The sequence below is a fragment of the Macrobrachium rosenbergii genome, chromosome 51, assembly GCF_040412425.1.
Source record: "Macrobrachium rosenbergii isolate ZJJX-2024 chromosome 51, ASM4041242v1, whole genome shotgun sequence".
NCBI lineage: Eukaryota > Metazoa > Arthropoda > Malacostraca > Decapoda > Palaemonidae > Macrobrachium > Macrobrachium rosenbergii.
In genome coordinates this window covers 51,145,421-51,169,382 of record NC_089791.1, presented here as the reverse complement: position 1 = coordinate 51,169,382, position 23,962 = coordinate 51,145,421, and the positions used below count along the sequence as shown (strand labels likewise).

The following is a 23,962-nucleotide window of genomic DNA, read 5'->3' as shown; positions in this document are numbered from 1 at the left end:
CGCTTTCTACGCTGGAACCAACCCTGCCTTACGGTAAAGTGCTCTGGAAGACCTCCATTCAGTCTTTTTGTCTCATAATATTTACTTAACTTGGAGAGCCAGTAATCACGAATCTCTTGTCTCCTGCTCCTCGAGTGTCGGTAAGTGCTAAGCTATCATTAATTCATCAAGCCCCTTGGCACCTCAGTGCAGCTTCGGATTGATTATTCTTTTTGTCTATTTTCATTACTGGCGTATAATGTGCATATCTCATTTCTATATTGTGGAAGCTTCTTGGACTGTGTCTGGAATCCCCCATTTCATTCATCCCGTAGGAATCCCCTTCAGGATCAATAATCTACTAGCATTGCTCTTTCCCGTACTAATGTTATTATGTAAATACACTCCTCACGTGTTTTACAATTTTCCTCAGTATCAAGGCCTTATGCTCATATGAAATTCCCCTTTGTTTTCCTCTTTTTATGTTTTCCTGGACCCACGAAGTCAGAATCACAGGCTAAATACCTAAATTGTTGCTCACCTGTCTCATCAGAGAATATTTCAAACCAAATCGCCAGGAAAAACGTAAATATATATATATATATATATATATATATATATATATATATATATATATATATATATTATATATATATGTATGTATGTATATATATATATGTCCTCCCATCTCTATACATGATAAAACCACGGCAACTCAACATCCTGTCATAATGTTTGTATCTTTTTACCTTTCAAGGCTTTTCAAACATTTCCTTTGACAGCAGCATACACATAGGTTTTATTTTTTTTTCATATTGTGCAAGAGATCGTTGCTATGGTAGATTAAGTGTATTAAACTCTCTCTCTCTCTCTCTCTCTCTCTCTCTCTCTCTCTCTCTCTCTCTCTCTCTCTCTCTCTCTCTCAGCAGTATTATTCATTACAACCGATGACTAAAGTCTCATGCCAGTTAAAATACAAAATGGCATAATTGTCTCATCATCATTGTATCTGAGGCTAGTCTAGAATCTCTTCCTATGAAAAATATTTAAATATTTAAAAGTTTTGCATGGAGAAATTATACTAATATGGGAACAGCATTCAGTGAATGTTGTTGGCCCAGGTTAAGTGTTCAAATGGTCCATTTATTGATCGCGTACATCTGAGTCTCCTATCTTGAGTAACATTACAGTGATTGACTACATAGCTTAGTTTGTAATGCGGTGATTGTCCATACGTAAGATTGTATCATTAACATCTGTTGCTTTTAGAACATCCATATCCTTAAGAAATTATCTCCTTGACAAGACATGGTTCTTATTTTTCTATGGTCGTTAGATCATGCTTACACCGATTTTAACAATATACTTGTGCGATTAGACTAAAGAGTTCGCCCCCGGGTGGGCTCGAACCACCAACCTTTCGGTTAACAGCCGAACGCGCTAACCGATTGTGCCACGGAGGCCTGAAAATAGATGGCACTTAGTTGTTTCATTGAATAGATGTGCACTGAACACTTCTTCACTGACTGTACTTTCAGGCGGACTCCAACCATCTCATGGATATTGTTAGTAGTCACTTCAATCTGAACTTACACAGGAGAGTTTATTCATACGTCTATATATGTGTGTTAACTTTATCATATACACAATTATTGTTCTGTGCATTAGTAAATTACTTTGGGACCTCATTCAAACTGGATGTTATCTAATGGAATAAATATCTCCACCAGATACCATCCAGTTTGAATGAGGTCCTGTTAATAATATATGTGTGTGTGTGTATGTGTGTGTCTGTAGAGTATATATATATATATATATATATATATACATATATATATATATATATATATATATATATATATATATATATATATATATATATATATATATATTATAAAAACCTTTCCTAAATAGACTCTCTGTATCATGTGTTTGTGAATGTTTACAAACACAGTTATTTAGTAATAATAATAATAATGATAATAATGGTTTGAATTTAACAGCAAAAGAACTACCTATAAAGAGATATAATTGAACCATTATCAAATAATAATCGAAAATTACAGCAAGAAAGGAATAAAAACGATTAAAAATTCAATTTATGTAATATTATTTCAAACTCAGCAACGGCCCAAAAACGAGGATATTAAAAAATAATATATATATATATATATATATATATATATATATATATATATATATATATATATATATATATATATATATATATATATATATATATATATATATAACGTTACTTTATGGAAACCATGAATATCATGGTAATTTTTGAGTCGTTGCTGGTTTTTTAAAGATTATTATTGTATTATTATTATTATTATTATTAAAATTATTATTATTATTGTATATTCTTATTATTATTATTACCTTCAAATAAATATACTTGCAGACTTCTACCAGATTCATTACCCTTCACTCGTAATGAAATAAAGACAAAACCAATGTTATATAAGGCATTTAAAATTCTAAAAATTAAAAAAGCAAACAAAAAGTCTGCCATCGAATTTTGATGTACATTGAGGGATGATTAAAAAGTCACCTGTTGCAACTGCGGTTTTTCACAGTGGTTTTTGTGTTTATATTGTTACATATAGTATTTTATTCCTCGTTATTTGAGTAATTGGGGGATTATAGTGAATTACGTGTTATTAGACATAAATAGTATAATTAGGTAGTTCATGGGACTATGATGTCAGAATGTAGGTCTAAGATATTGCAGAAACCGCAAGTTCAAAATTGATACTGTTACAGTTACAACTCAGTTTAATTGCTATAATCCCTAATAATAATAATAATAATAATAATAATAATAATAATAATAATAATAATAATAGAGCCTGAGTCTTAAAATGGAGAAACGAATCGACGGTTATGTGTGCGGTGCATATATAATAAAAATAAATCTGAACAGAGAGCTTTCGTGAATCTGTTAGAAAAGGGAATCAGAACATATTCTCGAAAGCTCCCTGAATAGATTTATTCTAAAATATATTTGCACCCATATATAACCGTGGATTTGTTTCTCCAATAACAATAATTATATGAAGGCACAAAAAATCTCCATAGCTTTTTTTCCTTTATTAAAAGAATAATTAACAGAAATTCACTTGAACTTTCCGTGTATTGAGTCAAACGTCTATGCACTGATGCCCCTCACAGTTTTAATATTCAGTATTGCTGAAGCCTGACCTGCAAAGCCAGTTATAAGTGCTTTTTATGACTGCATTTCGCTGAAAGCTGTTATCGCATGTAACCAATTTTTGGTCGCTGTTGAATGATGCTGCATTGAATTTGCTGCCATTTTATCAGCTCTGGAAAGAGCTGATCGTTTCCCATTATCATTTGGCTGTTGCTTCCGTTTCCGCTCTGCAGTTGATTCTCGTTTTGTTTTATTCCTCCCAGATGGAAGGTTTATTATTACTTGTTATTATTTTATTGTGTGTGTGTATTATTACTATGAGTCTTATTATTACTGGTCTGATTTTAATCATATTATTCCCCCCAGAGAGATTTTATTATTATTATTATTATTGTTATTATTATTATTATTTTTATTATTATTATTATTATTATTATTATTATTATTATTATTATTATTATTATTATTATTATTATTATTATTATTATTTTCCCTTACCTCCTCTTACTTCTTCCTAATGAATACCATATTCTTTGGAAATTTGAATTTCAAGTCAGTGGCCCCTGTGGGCTTGTGCCATATGAATGGGGTTCATCTGAATAACAGTAATATTTCTGATCCGATTTTGCATTAACTTCATAGGCAAGTACCTGGACGGTTATTGATTTATTAACCTAAATGAATGTTAAGCTTGATTTATTGCTCAAGGTCACAGGTCCTCTTAAAGGTCAAGAGGTTTTTGTTATTAGTTTGATCTATAATAGTTGTGTACAAGTCATGACAAATGAGGTTTTCATGGGTAAGACAACTGTTACATTGCTTCGTTGCTTATAATGCGTTCACATAACTAAGTAATTGTTCCTTTTGCAAGCCACATTATGGTACTTTTTTAGCGTGGTTGTTAGAGCACAGTACGACCTTAACTAAACACATTGTGCAATTAGACTAAATAATTCGTCCCTGGGTGGGCTCGAACCACCAACCTTTCGGTTAACAGAGAAGCGCTAACCGATTGTGCCACGGAGGCATGAAATTAGGGGGTGCAACTTGCGCTATTAATTGTTCCAGAACAACAGGTGGTGGCCTCTTAATTTCCCTTACTGGTAAATAAATATTACTATATATTTCTACATACTACAGTAAACATACAAACATATACCTAACATTAAACAATTATGAAGAAATTTCATAACCCAGCTTGAGTCCTGCTTTTACACCAAACCAGTTACTCTTGTTCTATATATTCTGTTACAATGAATGGCTAAGGTCTCATGCCAGTTGAGATACAAAATAACGCAATTTTCATATCTTAGAGATATCTGAGGGTAATCTAGACCTCCGTCCCAAGAAAAATATTTAAGAGGGTTACTGCTAAAAGTTATAACGATAGGGCAACGGTGCTCAGTCGATTTTGTTTATCCAAATTCAGTGTTTAAATGGTCCATTTTTTATTTCATGGGTGAAATTGAACAAATTGTACACACTGATTATTTTAATATTGGTACAAATATGCACCTTTGTGACTTGTAATGCACCCATGGTTCTTAGGATGTTATTTCATTGCAAGATAGTTTATGGTTTTTTTCTAAGGTCATTTAGATCCTGGTTATACCGACCTTGATGAAATATTTTGCGCAATTAGGCCAAACAATTCGCCCCCGGGTGGGCTCGAACCACCAACCTTTCGGTTAACAGCCGAGGCACTAACTTGATTGTGGGTTGAGGCTTGAATAACCTCATTCCACTCCCACAATGTGTTGTTCCAGAACAACTGTCAGTGACCTCTAAATTTCCCTGTTTATTATATATACATTACTATATATTTAAACATACTACTATGCATATGTATTCTACTGAATACATACAATTTCGAAGAAATATCAAGGCCTTGCCTGAGACCTCCTTTTACACCCAAACGAGACAATCCCATTTTATATGATTCACAATAACTTGAGCTCCTTAAATTTTTTAAAGAAAATCAAGCCTTAATCCTTCTCTCTCCATATCATAACATTACTGCATTTGCCATATGTACAAGTTCTTGTACGTCATATTTATATATATATATATATATATATATATATATAGCATTTATATATATATAGTTTTATATATATATATATAATATATATATATATATATATATATTTATATATACATAATAATATATATATATTATATATATATATATATATACATGTATATATGTCTTCCCATCCTGTACACATGATTAAACCTCGCAACTCACATTGGCCACCCTGTCAAAACGTTTCTTTTATCTTTACCTTCAAGGCTCTTCAAACATTTCAGCACTAACAGCGGACACAGCAGGTTTTATTTTTGTTCATATTCTGCAAAAAGATCGTTGCTATGGTCCAGATTAAAAGTGTATTAAACTCTCTCTCTCTCTCTCTCTCTCTCTCTCTCTCTCTCTCTCTCTCTCTCTCTCTCTCCAGCTGAAAATCTCTCTCCTCTCTCTCTCTCTCTGTGATGTGACATTCTCGGTGAGACGTAATCGTTCATGGTCTGGATAATCTACCCGATAATACGCGTCTTACATACAATTAGCGAATGAAATATAGCTAAAAGTGTTCATGAACTATCGGTGATTAGCTTAATATCAGATTCGAGTGATAAACCGTCTAATAAGTTGTTTACGATGTGAATTAATAAGATCTGAAAATCATGGAGAGTCAACCAACAGTGGCAAAAAGGTGGAGAAACTTGCTTGCATAGGAGATATTCAATATGATGAATTGGCTGGAAGGGAACTTGGTTTGCTGATCGTGGAGACCTCCATTGCAACATCGACCAAAAGATGTGAAATCATTCACAGACATATTGAAAGGATACGATCCTTCAAACTGAGCAAATCTGTAGAAAATATAATGAAAATAATAGAAGGGATTCCAATGAAAGTTCAAGTTATCAAAAGACTTATAAAGAAAATCTACAAAAATCAACACATTCCATCAAAGAAAATAAGTATGGTGGAATTCTTGTGAATATATTGATTGATGCAATATTTTTCAAACGGATGCCTAAAGCATGTAAACTATGTAGAGTGTGGTATAGCATTGTAAATCCACAAAACCTGATTAGGAAATGCTATCTTGCCACGTAATTGCCCACACACCCTTCATGTGCTGAAGTTGAGCAAAATAGAAATAAGGACACAAAATATTTTCCTCAACATGTCTAGTATGGATAGACAAGGTCATTAAATCAAGACTTAATGTACAGATTGTGGGAGGATGAAGAAGATGAAGAAGAGGAATCAAAGAGGAAAATAGAAAAGAAGAACATAAGACTGAAGAGAGAGAAAAGATTAATAAAAACAAAGAACAGGATAATAGTATGGATGCAGAGAAACTCATAGATTCTACACATGAGGCAATACAGCAATATACATATGAAGAAATAAATTATGACTCTGATAAATCAAAATAAAATCCCAAAGGTTGTACCCGGATCTCCATATTGATGGGAAAAGAACAAGAAAAAAAAAGAAAAGAAAGACACAGTATGCACTCTTTGAAAAGAGGGAATTGCAGGTTTGGTGAAAGATGTTATTACAAACATCCCAAGATATGTCACAATTATGAGATCTATGGCAAATGTGCATATCTAGATGGTTATGAAGAGGAATGCTAGAATCTACATCCAAAAAATATTTAGAAACTGGAAAGAAGGAAATGGATGTAGGTTTAATAAGAAATGTAGGTACATGCATCCTGTAGCCATGAAAACCAAAATCAAAATCAAATACATATAAAAAACCAAGGTAAAAATGAAACAAATAAAGAAAAGAACAAAGATCATGTGATGAAGGCAAAAGCAAGCCAACAACACATTATGAAATGTCAGCACCACGATATGAGCCATCAGCATCTAGATATAGCACAAGGAACAAGCAATGTATCTATGATGCTAGGGATGCTTGCAGATATGGAGATATGCAGGTTTATGCACAAAGTGAATAAATATGAGGCTGGAAGAACAAATATAATGGAAAAAGTTGGATTTTTAATGATTGAATTTCTGAAATGAAAAAGATCAACATATCAGAACAGGAAAGAGACATGAAAATCCTTATTATTACCCATATTAGATAATGGAGATGTTAGTAAACATCATAGTGATGAACTTACACAGGGGTTTAGTTTGAGTAACTCAAAAAAGAAAGATAGAGTTCTTAGAAGAACTAAAAATGAAAAAATAGAATTACTGAATATAAGTGAAACCTGGTATTCCCTAAGAGACTGGTAATGATGACCAGATAAAAGGGTTTCCAAACTTATAGATCAGATAGAAAAATAGAAATCAAGGGGAACCGTGTATCTGGGAGAGATGCCAATCAAGGAAAAATCTGTGAGAAATATAGTAACACATAATGTGAATTAATAGCGGTAGAATTTGAATCTGAAAATTAGTGAACATTGTAATAAATAGACTCTCTAATACTAAAGAGTTTGACATAATAATTGAAAAATTGGATGAAATATTTAGAAATCACAAGCAATTGACTATTCTCCTAACCGGAGACTTTAACTTTCCTTTTGTAGAATGGAAAAGAACGAATAGGAGACTGTGGTTGTATTTATACATATATTCAAAGAGCAATAGTAGTGCAGAAGATATTGAGGCAATTTGGCTATATATATATGCTATATAGAACATAACATTCAGCAAATAAATCACCTACCAACAAGAAAGGATAATATTTTGTCCTAGTATTTGTGAATGAGGTGAACTATGTTAAAGAAATAATAGTATATAACATAGTATTTATGGACCATAATGTCATAGAACTAACAGTCCGTTCCAGAACATATGAAAAACAGAGAAAAGCAAGACAACGAAAAAATGGAAGGATATGGAAAATACAATTTCTATAGTAAGAATATAAATTGTCAAAAATAAATGAAGAATTAAACAAAGAATGGGAAAACATATGTGTAAGTGATGATATACAGGTATTACATATATATTATATAAAAATATTAGAGGAAATAGTGGAAAAATATATACCAAGAAAAAGTAGTATCAGTCATTTAATTCCAAGAGACATGATGAAGGATCTTGTTCAGTAGATAGAAAGTGGTTCAAAATAGCTCTTGCAAAAAGAAAAGAATGCATGGAAAGTGATGGAACTAAAAGTAAGATAGAAAATGCCAGAACAAAAGATTATACAATCAAAAGAAAATGAAAAATGGAACCTAGAAGAAATGACACTACAAAATATCAAGCAAAACCCTAAAATTTTTATTCATATGCAAAAGATTAATAAAATAAGAGTAAAAATAGGCCTCTAAGAATTGAAGGGCGATTAACGAATCAACTCCCTGAATATATTTGTAACATATTAGCACCAAAGATATAAGGTAGATTTACACCTCCAATTGAACAATGAAGATAATGATACAGAAATAAGAGATGAAAATACTTTTTTTTATCAGATATAGATAATTAACAGAAATTCCGATATTTCCAGGCTATTAATGAAATTAAAATGGATCAGCAGCAGGATTCAGATGGAGCCTGACCTGCAAAGCCAGTTAAAGTGCTTTTCATTCACTGCATTACGCTGAAAGCTGTTATTAAGACAATTTAGATCGCTGATTTATGATGAGCATAAATTGACTGCATTTTATCAGCTACTTTCAAAGAGCTGATCGTTCATAGACTAGAGCTAGTGTGTCGTGGGCCTCTGCAGTTGATTCTCATTTTGTTTTATCTCCCAGATGGAGTTTATTATTATATGAAGGGTAATGAAAAATTGTGTGTGAAACATTTTATTAAATTATTATTGTTCAATCTGATTTTAACATGGTTTTGTACCCAGAGAAATTTTTATTACACAAGCCCAACTGTTAGTCCACCATGAAAGCATTTTTAAAATATGATAAATGAAATTAGATTACAGATTGGTTTACCTAGACTTTCCAAAACCTCCTCTTGACTAATGAATACCATATATTAGCGAAAAATTAGAAAACATAACATTGTTGACAAGTTAGGAAGATGGATAAAGATTTTTGCAAAACTATGGGGCAAGTAACAGATAGTGATTGCAAATGAATGTTAATCCGGATGATTAACTCAAGGTCTAAAGGTCCTCTGTACCAGGTCAAGATGGAAGGTTTTTGTTATTGCTGTTTGATGATTATGTTGTGCAGATCATGACATGTAGGTTTTCATGGACTCAGACAAGAAGTTTCGCAGATGACACAAGAATAAGTGAAATTGCTTTGCAAGCCGCATTGAAGACTTAGGAACTGGTTGTTAGAGCAAAGTAGACCTAAACAAACATATATAAATGGGCAGAGATAAATAGGATGGTATTGCTCTGATAAATTTCAATCAACCACCAATGGTGATAACAGCCGAATGCTATATGCATATAAAGGACCTAATTATGTGAGACAATCACAAACAAGGACAGCAGTTGGTGACTCTTAATTTGTGACTGGTAAATAAATATTACTATATGTTATGCAATGAGTCAACATACAATTCTATTGGCCTAACATTAAGCAATTAGCAAAAATGGGAACCCAGCTTGAACCTGCTTTTACACCAAACCAGTTACTCTTGAACTACATGATTATGCTTTATAAATGGCGATACATGCCCGTTGAGTCCAAAATAACGCAATTTTCATATCTTACAGTATCAAATTAATCTGACCTCAAGTCCTAGAAAAATATTTAAGAGGGTTATTAAGAAGCTACAATAGAAACGGTTCAGGATTTTGTTTATCCAAACTACAGTGTTTTAAATTTTTTTATTTCTTGAAATTGAAGAGAAACACACTGATTAATTCAAGCATGGAAACAAATACACAGAATTACCGAAAACACCCATGGAACTAAAATTATGTTTCATTGCAAGCAGAGGTATGGTTTCTAAGGTCAATTTAAACTGGTTATACCGAATTAAGGAAAGCACACAGGACATTAATCCACCACGCACTCAGCACCAATAATGCAGCGTTCTAGCCGAATGCGCTAACCAGCTCATCTGCCAGGAACTTAACAAGAAGTGAGCTTCCACAATGTGTTGTTTCTCAACTGGATAAGCTCGACAAATTTCTCATTATTATATATCCCAGACTATCATTTAGACTGGAAGATGCAATGTATTCCTGGAAGATGCGTTAGCAGCTCTCTGGTAGACCTGAGAGGTCCTTGCCTCACCAAACTGAGACAACCTGGGAGCAACAATAACAGAAGCTCAAGTAAATTTTTTTGTAAGGTAAGGTCTCTCTCTCAGCATTATTATTTAGCATTACTGCATTTGCCATGGCTAAAGTTCATGCCATATATAGCCACGAAATGTATATATGTCTCATCATCATTGTATCTATAGTCTATAATCTCTTATATATAGAAAAATATTTACATAGTTTGGGGATATATTTATAGTAATGTATAACCGCATTCAATGGTTGTCTGGCCCCAGGTTAATGTATTCAAATCATCAGTTCATTGCCATTGTCACATCTAAGTCTCTTTATCTTAAGGCTCTTCGTACAGTGATTGACACATAGTTTTATTTTGTAATGCTGCAAAAGATTGTTGCTAGATTAAGTGTATTAAACATTAACATCTGTTGCTTTTCTCATCCATATCTCTCTAAGAAATTTCTCTCTCTCTGGCAAGACAATTCTCTCGGTACTTATCGTTCTATGGTCGTTAATCCCGATTACCGATTTTAACTATTTGCTTGAATGAAATATAGCTAAACAGTTCGAACTATCGGTGATTAGACCAATTTCAGTTAACAGCCATAAACATCTAACCGATTGTTTGCCACGGAGGCCTGAAAATCATGGCACTCAGTTGTTTTATTGCAATAGATATGGACTGAAAACCTTTTCCACTACAGATGTTCAATATGATGGATTCAACCATCTCATGGTTTGCTGATAGTCGCCAATCTGAATTGTATCGACCAAAGAGTTTATTCATTCGTCTATACATATTAGTGTGTTATCTTTCCAAATACAAATTGTTAGAAAATTAATAGAAAATAATAGAAGGGACCTCATTCAAACTGGATGTTATCAAGTGGACTTATAAATATCTCCAAAAATCCAGCACACATTTGAATCAAAGTCCTTAATAATACGTAATGAATTAGTGAATATGTGATTGATGTCTCTGGGCAAATATATATAGCATATATATATGTGGGAGTGTGGTATAGCATTGTAAATACAAAATATATATATATGCTATTATTGGAACCTTTCTAAATAGACCCTCTGTAGCATGTTGTGTTTGTGAAATGTTTACAAACAGTTTTTGGTAATAATAATAATAATGATAACAATGGTTTCATTAAACAGACAAAGAACTACATACAAAGATGATATAAATGAGGACCATTATCAAATAATAATCGAACATATTACTGCAAGAGAGGAATAAAAAAATTAAAATTCAATTTTATAATAATATGGATTCAAACCCAGCATAGATTCTAAAAACAAGGCAATTCAAACATAAATAAGAAATAAGTATATGATATAGTAAAAATAAAATCCCAAAAATATATGTACCCCGGATATCCATATATGGGATAGAATATATATAGAATTTACATAAATATCATAATTTTTAGTCGTTGCTGGTTTGGTGAATAGATGTTAATATTATTAGATATGTCATTATTATTATTATTATTATTGTGTAGCTGTGACCAAATAAATATACTTCAAAAATATGTACCAAACTTCAGTACCCTTCATTGGGTTAATGAAATAAGACAATGCATCCACATAGCCATTAAAAGGCATTTTAAAAAATTCTAAAAAATTAAAAACCAAACAAAAAATGCCATCAATTTGATGTACATTCAGGATGATTAAGCCAACAACCTGTTGCAACTGCAGTTTCACAGTGGTTTTTTTGTGTTTATAGTTGTTACACTTTAGTATTTTATTCCTCGTTATTTGATGTAATTGGGGGATTATGTGAGATACGTGTTTTATGACATAAATGAGTATAATTAGGTAGTTCATGGGACAAATATGATGTCAAATGTTGGTTTTGTGTGTTCTGGAAATGAAAAAGTTCAAAATTGAACAGGAAAGAGACATTACAACTCAGTTTGCAATTGCTATAATAATAATAATAATAATAAAACCATCATAATAATAATAATAATGGGGTTTAATAATAATAATAATAAAGATAGAGTTCCTGAAGTCTTAAAATGGAGAAACAGAAATAGGTTATTGAATGTGGGTGCATACCTATATATATAACTAAATCTGAACAGAGAGCTTTCCAAACTTATCAGTTAGAAAATAGAATCAGAACACGATTATCAGCTCCTGAAGGAAAATTTGTTCTAAAATATATTTGCACACATAATGTGAATTAATCGGTAGAAATTTGAATCTCAATAGTGACAATAATTATATGAAGGCACAAAAAATCTAAAGCTTTTTTCCTTTATTAAGAATAATAGAAATTCACTTAGAACTTTCAGACTGGACTATTCTCAAACCAATCTTCCCTTCCGTGTATTGAAAGGCAAACTGTGGTTTGTATTTATACCCCTAAACAGTTTTAACAATAGTAGTGCTGAAGATGACAATTTGAAAAGCCAGTTATATGCTTTAGAACTGCATTACGCTAAAAAGCTGCCAACAAGAATGTAACCAATTTGGTCCTGTTGAATGATGTGAATTGAAGTGAACTGCCATTTTAAAGAAATGGAATAGAGCTGATCGTTTCGGACCATAATCATTTAACAGTCCGTTTCCAGGCTCTGCAATTGGTTCTCGTTTTGTTTTATTCCGAAAAATGGAAGGTTTGAAATACAATTTCTATAGTATTACAGTGGTCAAATGTGAAGAATTAAACAAGAATTGTGTGTAGTGATATACAGGTAAATACCATTATATTATATAAATTACTGGTCTGATTTTAATATATATTCCTCCAGAAGATTTTTATTATTAGTATTATTATTATTATTTTCCCTTGAGGATCTTGTTCTTCCTAATTAGAAATAAAATATTCTTTGGAAATATGAATTTCAAGTCTCATGGAAAGTGATGGAACTTGTGCCATATGATAAAAGGTTCATCTGAATCAAAGTAATAAAAATGATCCGAGAAATGACACCATTAAATTCAAGGCAAAACCTGGACAAATTTTGATTTGTTATGCAAAATGATTAATAAGCTTGATTTATTGCTCAAGGTCAAGGGCGATTAAAGGTCAAGAGGTTTTATGTAACATTAGTTTGAAGATATAAAGAGTGAATTTACAACAAATTGACAAATGAAGTTTTAATGGTAAGATAAGAGTTACATTGCTTCGTTGCTTATAATGCGTTAGATAACTAAGTAATTGTTCCTTTGCAAGCCGCATTATGAACTTAAAAATGCGTGGTTGTTAGACCAGAGTACGACCTTAACTAAACACATTGTGCAATTAGACTAAATAATTCGTCCCTAGGTGAAGGGCAAGATTTACCAACATTTCGGTTAACAACCGAACGCTAAATGATGGTTCCACGGAGGCATAAATTAGGGTGCAACTTGCGCTATTCATATTGTTCCAGAAGTATGAAAAGTGGTAAAAAATATAATTTCCCATTTACTGGTAAATAATTATTACTATATATTTCTGGTTTTACTACAGAAAACATACACAATACCTAACATTAAACAATTATGAAAGCATTTCATAGCAACGAGTCCTACTTTAAACCAAACCAGTTACTCTGGTTTATATATTCTTTTACAATGCTTTTGACAAGGTAGATCATACCAGTTAGCGAAAAAATAGGAAAAGTTTCATATCTGACAAAGATATCTGAGGGTAATCTAGAATTCCCAAGAAAAAGAAAACAGAGGTTACTGCTAAAAGTTATAACGATAGGAAGCAACGGTGCCCAATCGATTTTGTGTATCAAATTCAGTGTTTAAATGCTGCATTGCTGTTTTATTTCATTGCAGACATAGACAAATGTTAAGGACTCATTATTTTAAGTTTATTGGATGACACAAATAAGTACCTTTGTGACTTGTAGATAGGGACATGTTCTTAGGATGTTATTTAAACAAGATAGTTTATGGTTTTTTGGATGGTCATTTAGATCCTGGTTATACCGACCTTGATGAAATATTTTTGCGCAATTAGGCCAAACAATTCGCCCCGGGTGGACTAACCACCAACAATCGGTTAACAGCCGAACGCGCTAACCGATTGTGTGATGTTGAATAACCTCGTGCACCTTCCACAATGTTGTTCAGAACAACTTCTAGTGACTTCAAAATTTCCCTCATTATTATATATACATTACTATACTTTAAACAGACTACTATGCATATGTATTCCTACTGAATACATACAATTTCGTACATATCAAGGCCTTACCTGAGACAATCCCTTTTACCCAAACGAGACAATCCCATTTATTGGCTTCACAATAAGGAGAGCTCAAGGTGAATTTTTTGAAAGAAAAAATCGAAGACTTAATCAACTAACCATATCTTAACATTACTGGTTTTGCCATATATATAAGTTCTTGAACGTCACATATAAATATATATATATATATATATATATATATATATCATATATATATATATATATCAAATATATATAGTATATATATATTATATATATTATATATACTATGCATATACTTATACATGGATATATGTCTCCATCTGTATCAAAATGCATTAAACCTCTGCAAGCTCATCTGGCCACCCCTGTCAAAACGTTTGTATCTTTACCTTTCAAGGCTCTTCAAACATTTCAGCACTAACCCGGACACATAGGTTTATTTTTGTTCATATTCTGCAAAAGATCGTTGCTATAGGTAGATTAAGTGTATTAAACTCTCTCTCTCTCTCTCTGAGGACTCTCTCTCTCCTCTCTCTCTCTCTCTCTCTCTCTCTCTCTCTCTCTCTCAGCATTATTATTCATTACAACCGATGGCTAAAGTCTCACGCCAGTTGAAATACGAAATGTCATAATTGTCTCATCATCATTGTATCAAGAGGCTAGTCTAGAATCTCTTCTATGAAAAATATTTAATAGTTTTGCAGGGAGAAATTATAGTAATAAGAACCGCATTCAATGAAGGTTGTTGGCTTGAGTTAAAGTATTCAAATGATCAGTTCATTGATTGCGCACATCTAAGTCTCCTATCTTAAGTATCATTACAGTGATTGACTACATAGCTTGGTTTGTAATGCTGTGAATGTCCATATTTAAGATTGTAACATTAACATCTGTTGCTTTTTATGCATCCATATTCTTAAGAAATTATCTCCTTGGCAAGACAATTTATGGTACTTATTTTTCTATGGTCGTTAGATCATGCTTACACCGATTTTAACTATTTACTTGTGAGATTTGATTAAACAGTTCGCCCCCGGGTGGGCTCGAACCACCAACCTTTCGGTTAACAGCCGAACGCGCTAACCGATTGTGCCACGGAGGCCTGAAAATAGATGGCACTCAGTTGTTTTATTGAATAGATATGCACTGAACACTTTTCCACTGATTGTACTTTCGGGCGGACTCCAACCATCTCATGGATATTGTTAGTAGTCACTTCAATCTGAACTTACACGGGAGAGTTTATTCATACGTCTATACATAAGTGTGTTAACTTTATCATATACACAATTGTTCTGAGCATTAGTAGAATTACTAACGGGACCTCATTCAAACTGGATGTTATCTAGTGGAATAAATATCTCCACTAGATACCATCGGTTGAATAATTTGTTAATAACTGTAATAATACGTATGTGATGTGCTGTATATATATATATATATGTCTCTCTATATATATATATATATATATATATATATATATATATATATATATATATATATATATATATATATATTATAAGAACCTTTCTAAATAGACTCTCTGTAGCATGTGTGTTTGTGAATGTTTACAAACAGTTATTTGGTAATAATAATAATAATAATAATGATAATAATGGTTTGAATTTAACAGCAAAAGAACTACATACAAAGAGATATAAATGAACCATTATCAAATAATAATTGAAAATTACAGCAAGAGAGGTATAAAAACGATTAAAATTCAATTTATGTAATATTATTCAAACCCACCAAGAACTTAAAAAACAAGGATATTCAAAGAAAAAATAATATATATATATATATATATATATATATATATATATATATATATATATATATATATATATATATATATATATATAGTATTTACATAAATATCATAATTTTTTAGTCGTTGCTGGTTTGAATATTATTATTATTAATATTATTATTATTATTATTTTTATTATTATTATTATTATTATTATTATTATTATTATTATTATTATTATTACCAAATAAATATACTTGCTGATTTCTACCAGATTCAATTCCCTTCACTCGTAATGAAATAAAGACAAAACCAATGGCTTTTATAAGGCATTTAAAAATTCTAAAAAAATTAAAAAGCAAACAAAAGTGTGCCATCGAATTTTGATGTACATTGAGGGATGATTAAAAAGTCACCTGTTGCAACTGCAGTTTCACAGTGGGTTTTTTTTTTTATATTGTTACATACAGTATTGTATTCCTCGTTATTTGTGTAATTGGGGGATTACGTGAATTACGTGTTATTAGACATAAATAGTATAATTAGGTAGTTCATGGGACTATGTTGTCAGAATGTAGGTCAAAGATATTGCAGAAACGCAAGTTCAAAATTGATACTGTTTCAGTTACAACTCAGTTTAATTGCTATAATAATAATAATAATAATAATAATAATAATAATAATAATAATAATAATAATAATAGAGCCTGAGTCTTAAAATGGAGAAACGAATCGACGGTTATGTGTGGGTGCATATATATATAAAAATAAATCTGAACAGAGAGCTTTCGGGAATCTGTTAGAAAAGGGGAATCGAACATATTCTCGAAAGCTCCCTGAATAGATTTATTCTAAAATATATTTGCATCCATATATAACCGTGGATTTGTTTCTCCAATAATAATAATTATATGAAGGCACAAAAAATCTCCATAGCTTTTTTCCTTTATTAAAAAAATAATTAACAGAAATTCACTTGAACTTTCAGAGGAGCACAAACCAATCTTCCCTTCCGTGTATTGAGGCAAACGTCTATGCACTGATGCCCCTCACAGTTTTAATATTCAGTAGGTGAAGCTTGACCTGCAAAGCCAGTTATACGTGCTTTTTATGACTGCATTACGCTGAAAGCTGTTATCGCATGGAACCAATTTTGGTCGCTGTTGAATGATGCTGCATTGAATTTGACTGCCATTTTTATCAGCTCTGGAAAGAGCTGATCGTTTCCCCGTCATCATTTGGCTGTGTGCTTCGTTTCCGCTCTGCAATTGGTTCTCGTTTTGTTTTATTCCTCCCAGATGGAAGGTTTATTATTATTATTATTATTATTATTATTATTATTATTATTATTATTACTGATCTGATATGAATCAAATTGTTCCTCCCAGAGAGAAGTTTTATTATTATTATTATTATTATTATTATTATTATTATTATTATTATTATTATTATTTGAAGGGAGTAGACCCTCTTTTAAACAGGTCTTATTAAAAAGGATGGCTGTATTATGAATTTATCTTATATAATGTCTTTCTATCTTCCTTATGATTTTCAGGCTCAGCGATGTTAGTCAGTAAATGGCCGATATTCATGTTGGAAAAGGACAGTGTGTGGAATATTGGAAGTCTTGTTAATAAGACCTATTATTATTAATATTATTATATTATTATTATTATTATTATTATTATTATTATTATTATTATTATTATTATTATTATTATTATTATTATCCCTTACCTCCTCTTACTTCTTCCTAATGAACACCATATTCTTTGGAAGTTTGAATTTCAAGGCAGTGGCCCCTGTGGGATTGTTCCATGTGAATGGGGTTCATATGAATAACAAAAATATTACTGATCCGATTTTTACTTCATAGGCAAGTGCCTGGACGGTTATTGATTTATTAACCTAAGTGAATGTTAATCTTGATCTATTTCTCAAGGTTACAGGTCATTTTAAAGGTCAAGAGATTATTATTATTAGTTTGATCTATAATAGTTGTGTACAAGGGATGACACATGAGGTTTTCATAGGTAAGATAACTGTTACATTCCTTCTTGCTTATAATGCGTTCACGTAACTAAGTAATTGTTCCCTTTGCAAGCCACATTATGGCACTTTTTACCATGGTCGTTAGAGCACACTATGATCTTCAGTAAACACTTTGTGCGATTAGACTAAATAATTCGCCCCCGGGTGGGCTCGAACCACCAACCTTTCGGTTAACAGCCGAACGCGCTAACCGATTGTGCCACGGAGGCATGAAACAATGGGGTGCAACTTGCGCTATTAATTGTTCCAGAACAACAGGTGGTGGCCTCTTAATTTCCTTATTTACTAAAATATTACTATATATTTCTACATACTACAGTATATATAGAAACATATACATAACATTAAACAATTATGAAGTAATTTCATAACCCAGCTTGAGTCTTGCTTTATACCAAACCAGTCACTCTCCTCCTCTATATATTCCGTTACAATGAATAGCTAAGGACTCATGCCAGTTGAGATACAAAATAACGCAATTTTTCATATCTTAAAATATCTGAGGGTAATCTAGACCTCCATCCCAAGAAAAATATTTAAGAGGGTTACTGTTAAATGTTAAAATGATAGGGTAACGGTGCTCAGTCGATTTTGTTTATCCAAATTCATTGTTTAAATTCTCCATGTTTTTATCTCATGGGTGAAATTGAAGCAATTGTTCACATTGGTTATTTTATTATTTGTACAAATATACACCTTTGTGACTTGTAACGCACCCACGTCCTTATGATATTATTTCATTGAAAGATAGTTTATGGTTTTTTCCAAGGTCGTTTAGAGCTTTAGATCATGGTTATACCGACCTTGATGAAATATTTTGCGCAATTAGGCTAAACAAACTCGCCCCAGGTGAGCTCGAACCACCAACCTTTCGGTTAACAGCCGAACGCGCTAACCGATTGTGCCGCAGGGTGAATAACCTCGTGCACCTTCCACAATGTGTTGTTCCAGAACAACTGGCAGTGACTTCTAAATTTCCTTCATTATTATATATACATTAGTATATATTTATACATACTACTATGCATATGTATTCCTACTGAATACATACAATTTCGAAGAAATATCAAGGCCTTGCCTGAGACCTACTTTTACACCAAACAAGACAATCCCATTTATATATTCCTTTGAGTCCTTCTCATTTGTTACAAAACGTCCTGTCACTCATCAACAATTTAGTTCATATCTAATCAATACATTCTGAGGGTTTTATGTCATATGATTTTCACAGCTTCACAATAACTTGAGCTCAAGTAAATTTTTTGAAAGAAAAAAATCAAGACTTAATCCTTAACCATATCATAACATTACTGCATTTGCCATAAATACAAGTTCTTGTATCACATATATATATATATATATATATATATATATATATATATATATATATATATATATATATATATATATATATATATATACTAATATATATATATATAAATTATATACACATATGCATATACATATACATATATAAACGTCCTCCCATCCTGTATACATGATTAAACCCTGGCAACTCACATTGGCCATCCTGTCAAACGTTTGTATCTTCACCTTTCCAAGGCTCTTCAAACATTTCCAGCACTAACAGCATACACATAGGTTTTTTTTTGTTCATATTCTGCAAAAAGATCGTTTGCTATAGTAGATTAAGTGTGTATTAAACTCTCTCTCTCTCTCTCTCTCTCTCTCTCTCTCTCTCTCTCTCTGTCTCTCTCTCTCTCTCTCTCTCTCTCTCAGCATTATTATTCATTACAACCGATGACTAAAGTCTCATGCCAGTTAAAATACAAAATGGCATAATTGTCTCATCATCATTGTATCTGAGGCTAATCTAGAATCTCTTCCTGTGAAAAATATTTAATAGCTTTGCAGGGAGAAATTATAGTAATATGGGAACAGCATTCAGTGAATGTTGTTGGCACAGGTTAAGTGTTCAAATGATCCATTTATTGATCGCGTGCATCTAAGTCTTCTATCTTAAGTAAAATTACAGTGATTGACTACAAAACTTAGCTTGTAATGCAGTGATTGCCCATACTTAAGATTGTAACATTAACATCTGTTGCTCTTAATGCATCCATATGCTTAAGAAATTATCTCCTTGGCAAGACAATTTATGGTACTTATTTTTCTATGGTCGTTAGATCATGCTTACACGGATTTTAACAATGCACTTTCGCTATTAGACTAAACAGTTCGCCCCGGGTGGGCTCGAACCACCAACCTTTCGGTTAACAGCCGAACGCGCTAACCGATTGTGCCACGGAGGCTTGCAACTAGAGATGGCACTCAGTTGTTTTACTGAACAGATGTGCACTGAACACTTCCACTGATTGTACTTTCGGGAGGACTCCAACCATCTTATGGATATTGTTAGTAGTCACATCAATCTAAACCTAACACGGGAGACTTTATTCATATATCTATATATGTGTGTGTTTACTGTATCATTCTACACAATTGTTTTGTGCATTAGTAGAATTACTAACAGGGACCTCATTCAAACTGGATGTTATATAGTGGAATAAAATCTCCCTAGATACCATTCAGTTTGAATAGTCCTGACCATCAGTATTGATTGCATGTGTGTCTATGAGTACATATATACATATATATATATATATATATATATATATATATATATATATATATATATATATATATGTAATATATTATATATATATATATATATATATATATATATATATATATATATATAATATATATATATATATATATTATATATATTATAAGGAACTTTTCCTAATTAGACTGGCTGTAGCATATGTGTGTGTGAATGTTTACAAACAGTCATTTAGTAATAATAATAGTAATGATAATAATGGTTTGAATTTAACAGCAAAAGAACTACATAGAAAGAGATATAAATGAACCATTAGCAAATAATAATCGAAAATTACAGCCAGAGAGGAATAAAAAGATTAAGATTCAATTTATGATACTATTATTCAAACCCATCAAGGGCAAAAACAGAGGATATTCAAATATATATATATATATATATATATATATATATATATATATATATATATATATATATATATATATATATATATACAATATATATATATATATAGTATATTACATAAAGTATCATCAATATCATCATGTTTAGTCGTTGCTGGGCTTGAAATATTATTATTATTATTATTATTTTTATTATTATTATTATTGTTATTATTATTATTATTATTATTGTGTGCAAATAAATGTACTTGCAGACTTCTACCAGATTCAATACCCTTGACTCATGTAATGAAATAAAAAACAAAACCAATGGCTTTTATAAGGCATTTAAAAATTTTAAAAAATTAAAAAGCAAACAAAAAGTTTGCCATCGATTTTGATGTTACATTGAGGATGATTATCAAGTCACCTGTGGCAACTGCAGTTTCACAGTGGTTTTTTTTGTGTTTATATTGTTACATATAGTATTGTATTCCTCGTTACTTGTGTAATTGGCGGATTACGTGAGTTACGTGTTATTAGACATAATAGTATAATTAGGTAGTTCATGGGACTGTGTTGTCAGAATGTAGGTCAAAGATATTGCAGAAACGCAAGTTCAAAAATTGTTGATACAGTTACAGTTACAACTGTCAGTTTAATTGCTATAATAATAATAATAATAATAATAATAATAATAATAATAATAATAATAATAATAATAATAACAGAGCCTGAGTCTTAAAATGGAGAAACAAATCCACGGTTATGTGTGGGTACATATATATTTAAAAATAAATCTGAACAGAGAGCTTTCGGGAATCTGTTCGAAAAGGGGAATCGAATATCTTCGCGGAAGCCCTCTGAATAGATTTAAATTTAAATATATTTGCATCCATACATAACTTTAAATGAATTTGTTTCTCCAATAACAATAATTATATGAAGGGGCAAAAAATCTCCATAGCAGTTTTTCCTTTATTGACAAAATACTTAACAGAAATTCAATTGAACTTTCAGACGAGCACAAACCACTCTTCCCTTCCGTGTATTGAGTCAAACGTCTATGCACTGATGCCCCTCACAGTTTTAATATTCAGTATTGCTGAAGCCTGACCTGCAAAGCCAGTTATAAGTGCTCTTTATGACTGCATTACGCTGAAAGCTGTTATCACATGGAACCAGTTTTGGTCGCTGTTGAATGATGCTACAAGCAGCATTGAATTTGACTGTCATTTTTATCCGCTCTGGAGAGAGCTTGTCATTTCCCCGTCATCATTTGGCTGTGCGCTTCGTTTCCGCTCTGCAGTTGGTTCTCGTTTTGTTTTATTCCTCCCAGTGGGAAAGGTTTTATTATTATTATTATTGTTGTGTGTGTGTGTGTGTGTATTATTATTGATGTCATTTTTGATTAAATTATTCCCCCAGAGAGAAGGTTTATTGTTATTATTATTATTACTTTATTATTATTGTGTGTGTTATTGTGTTTCCTTTACCTCCTCTTACTTCCAACTAATAGACACCATATTCTTTGGATGTTTGAATTTCAAGTCAGTGGCCCCTGTGGGGTTGTTCCATGTGAATGGGGTTCATCTGAATAACAAAAATATTACTGATCCGATTTTGAATTAACTTCACAGGCAAGTACCTGGACGGTTATTGATTTATTAACCTAAATGAATGTTAAGCTTGATCTATTTCTCAAGGTCACAGGTCCTTTTAAAGGTCAAGAGGTTATTGGTATTAGTTTGATCTATAATAGTTGCGTACAAGGGATGACACATGAGGCTTTCATGGGTAAGATAACTGTTACATTCCTTCTTGCTTATAATGCGTTCACGTAACTAAGTAATTGTTCCCTTTGCAAGCCCCTTTATGATACTTTTTTATCATGGTCGTTAGAGCACACTATGATCTTGAGTAAACACTTTGTGCGATTAGACTAAATAATTCGTCCCCGGGTGGGCTCGAACCACCAACCTTTTGATGTTACGGATGATTATCAAGTCACCTGTGGCAACTGCAGTTTCACGGTGGTTTTTTGTGTGTTTATACTGTAACATACAGCATTGTATTCCTCGTTACTTGTGTAATTGGGGAATTACGTGAATTACGTGTTATTAGACTTAAATAGTATAATTAAGTAGTTCATGGGACTGTGTTGTCAGAATGTAGGTCATAGATATTGCAGAAACTTATGTAATATATATTTAATAATAAAACTGAACAGAGAGCTTTCGGGAATCTGTTCGAAAAGGGGAATCGAACATATTCTCGAAAGCTCTCTGAATAGATTTATTCTTAAATATATTTGTACCCATACATAACCGTGGATTTGTTTCTCCAATAATAATAATTATATGAGTGCGCAAAAAATCTCCTTAGCATTTTTTCCTTTATTGACAAAATACTTAACAGAAATTCACTTAAACTTTCAGACGAGCACAAACCACTCTTTCCTTCCTTCCGTGTATTGAGTCAAACGCCTATGCACTGATGCCCCTCACAGTTTTAATATTCAGTATTGCTGAAGCCTGACCTGGAAAGCCAGTTATAAGTGCTTTTCATGACTGCATTACGCTGAAAGCTGTTATCGCATTTAACCAATTTTGGTCGCTGTTGAATGATGCTGCATTGAATTTGACTGCCATTTTTATCAGCTCTGGAAAG

At 31.9% G+C, this 23,962-nt stretch overlaps 1 long non-coding RNA gene and 4 other non-coding genes across 6 annotated transcripts in view; 1 reads left to right on the top strand and 4 right to left on the bottom strand.

Annotated features, from left to right (window-relative positions):
• The window catches only part of LOC136833400 (uncharacterized), a 217,219-nt gene that overhangs the window by 95,650 nt on the left and 97,607 nt on the right, over positions 1 to 23,962 (top strand). The gene's annotated exons all lie outside the window — the stretch shown is intronic.
• TRNAN-GUU (transfer RNA asparagine (anticodon GUU)) lies at positions 1,369 to 1,442 on the bottom strand. Its single transcript has one exon. It is a non-coding gene; the product is annotated as a tRNA-Asn (tRNA).
• TRNAN-GUU (transfer RNA asparagine (anticodon GUU)) lies at positions 15,546 to 15,619 on the bottom strand. The gene has a single exon. It is a non-coding gene; the product is annotated as a tRNA-Asn (tRNA).
• TRNAN-GUU (transfer RNA asparagine (anticodon GUU)) lies at positions 18,458 to 18,531 on the bottom strand. Its single transcript has one exon. It is a non-coding gene; the product is annotated as a tRNA-Asn (tRNA).
• On the bottom strand, positions 20,522 to 20,596 carry TRNAN-GUU (transfer RNA asparagine (anticodon GUU)). Its single transcript has one exon. It is a non-coding gene; the product is annotated as a tRNA-Asn (tRNA).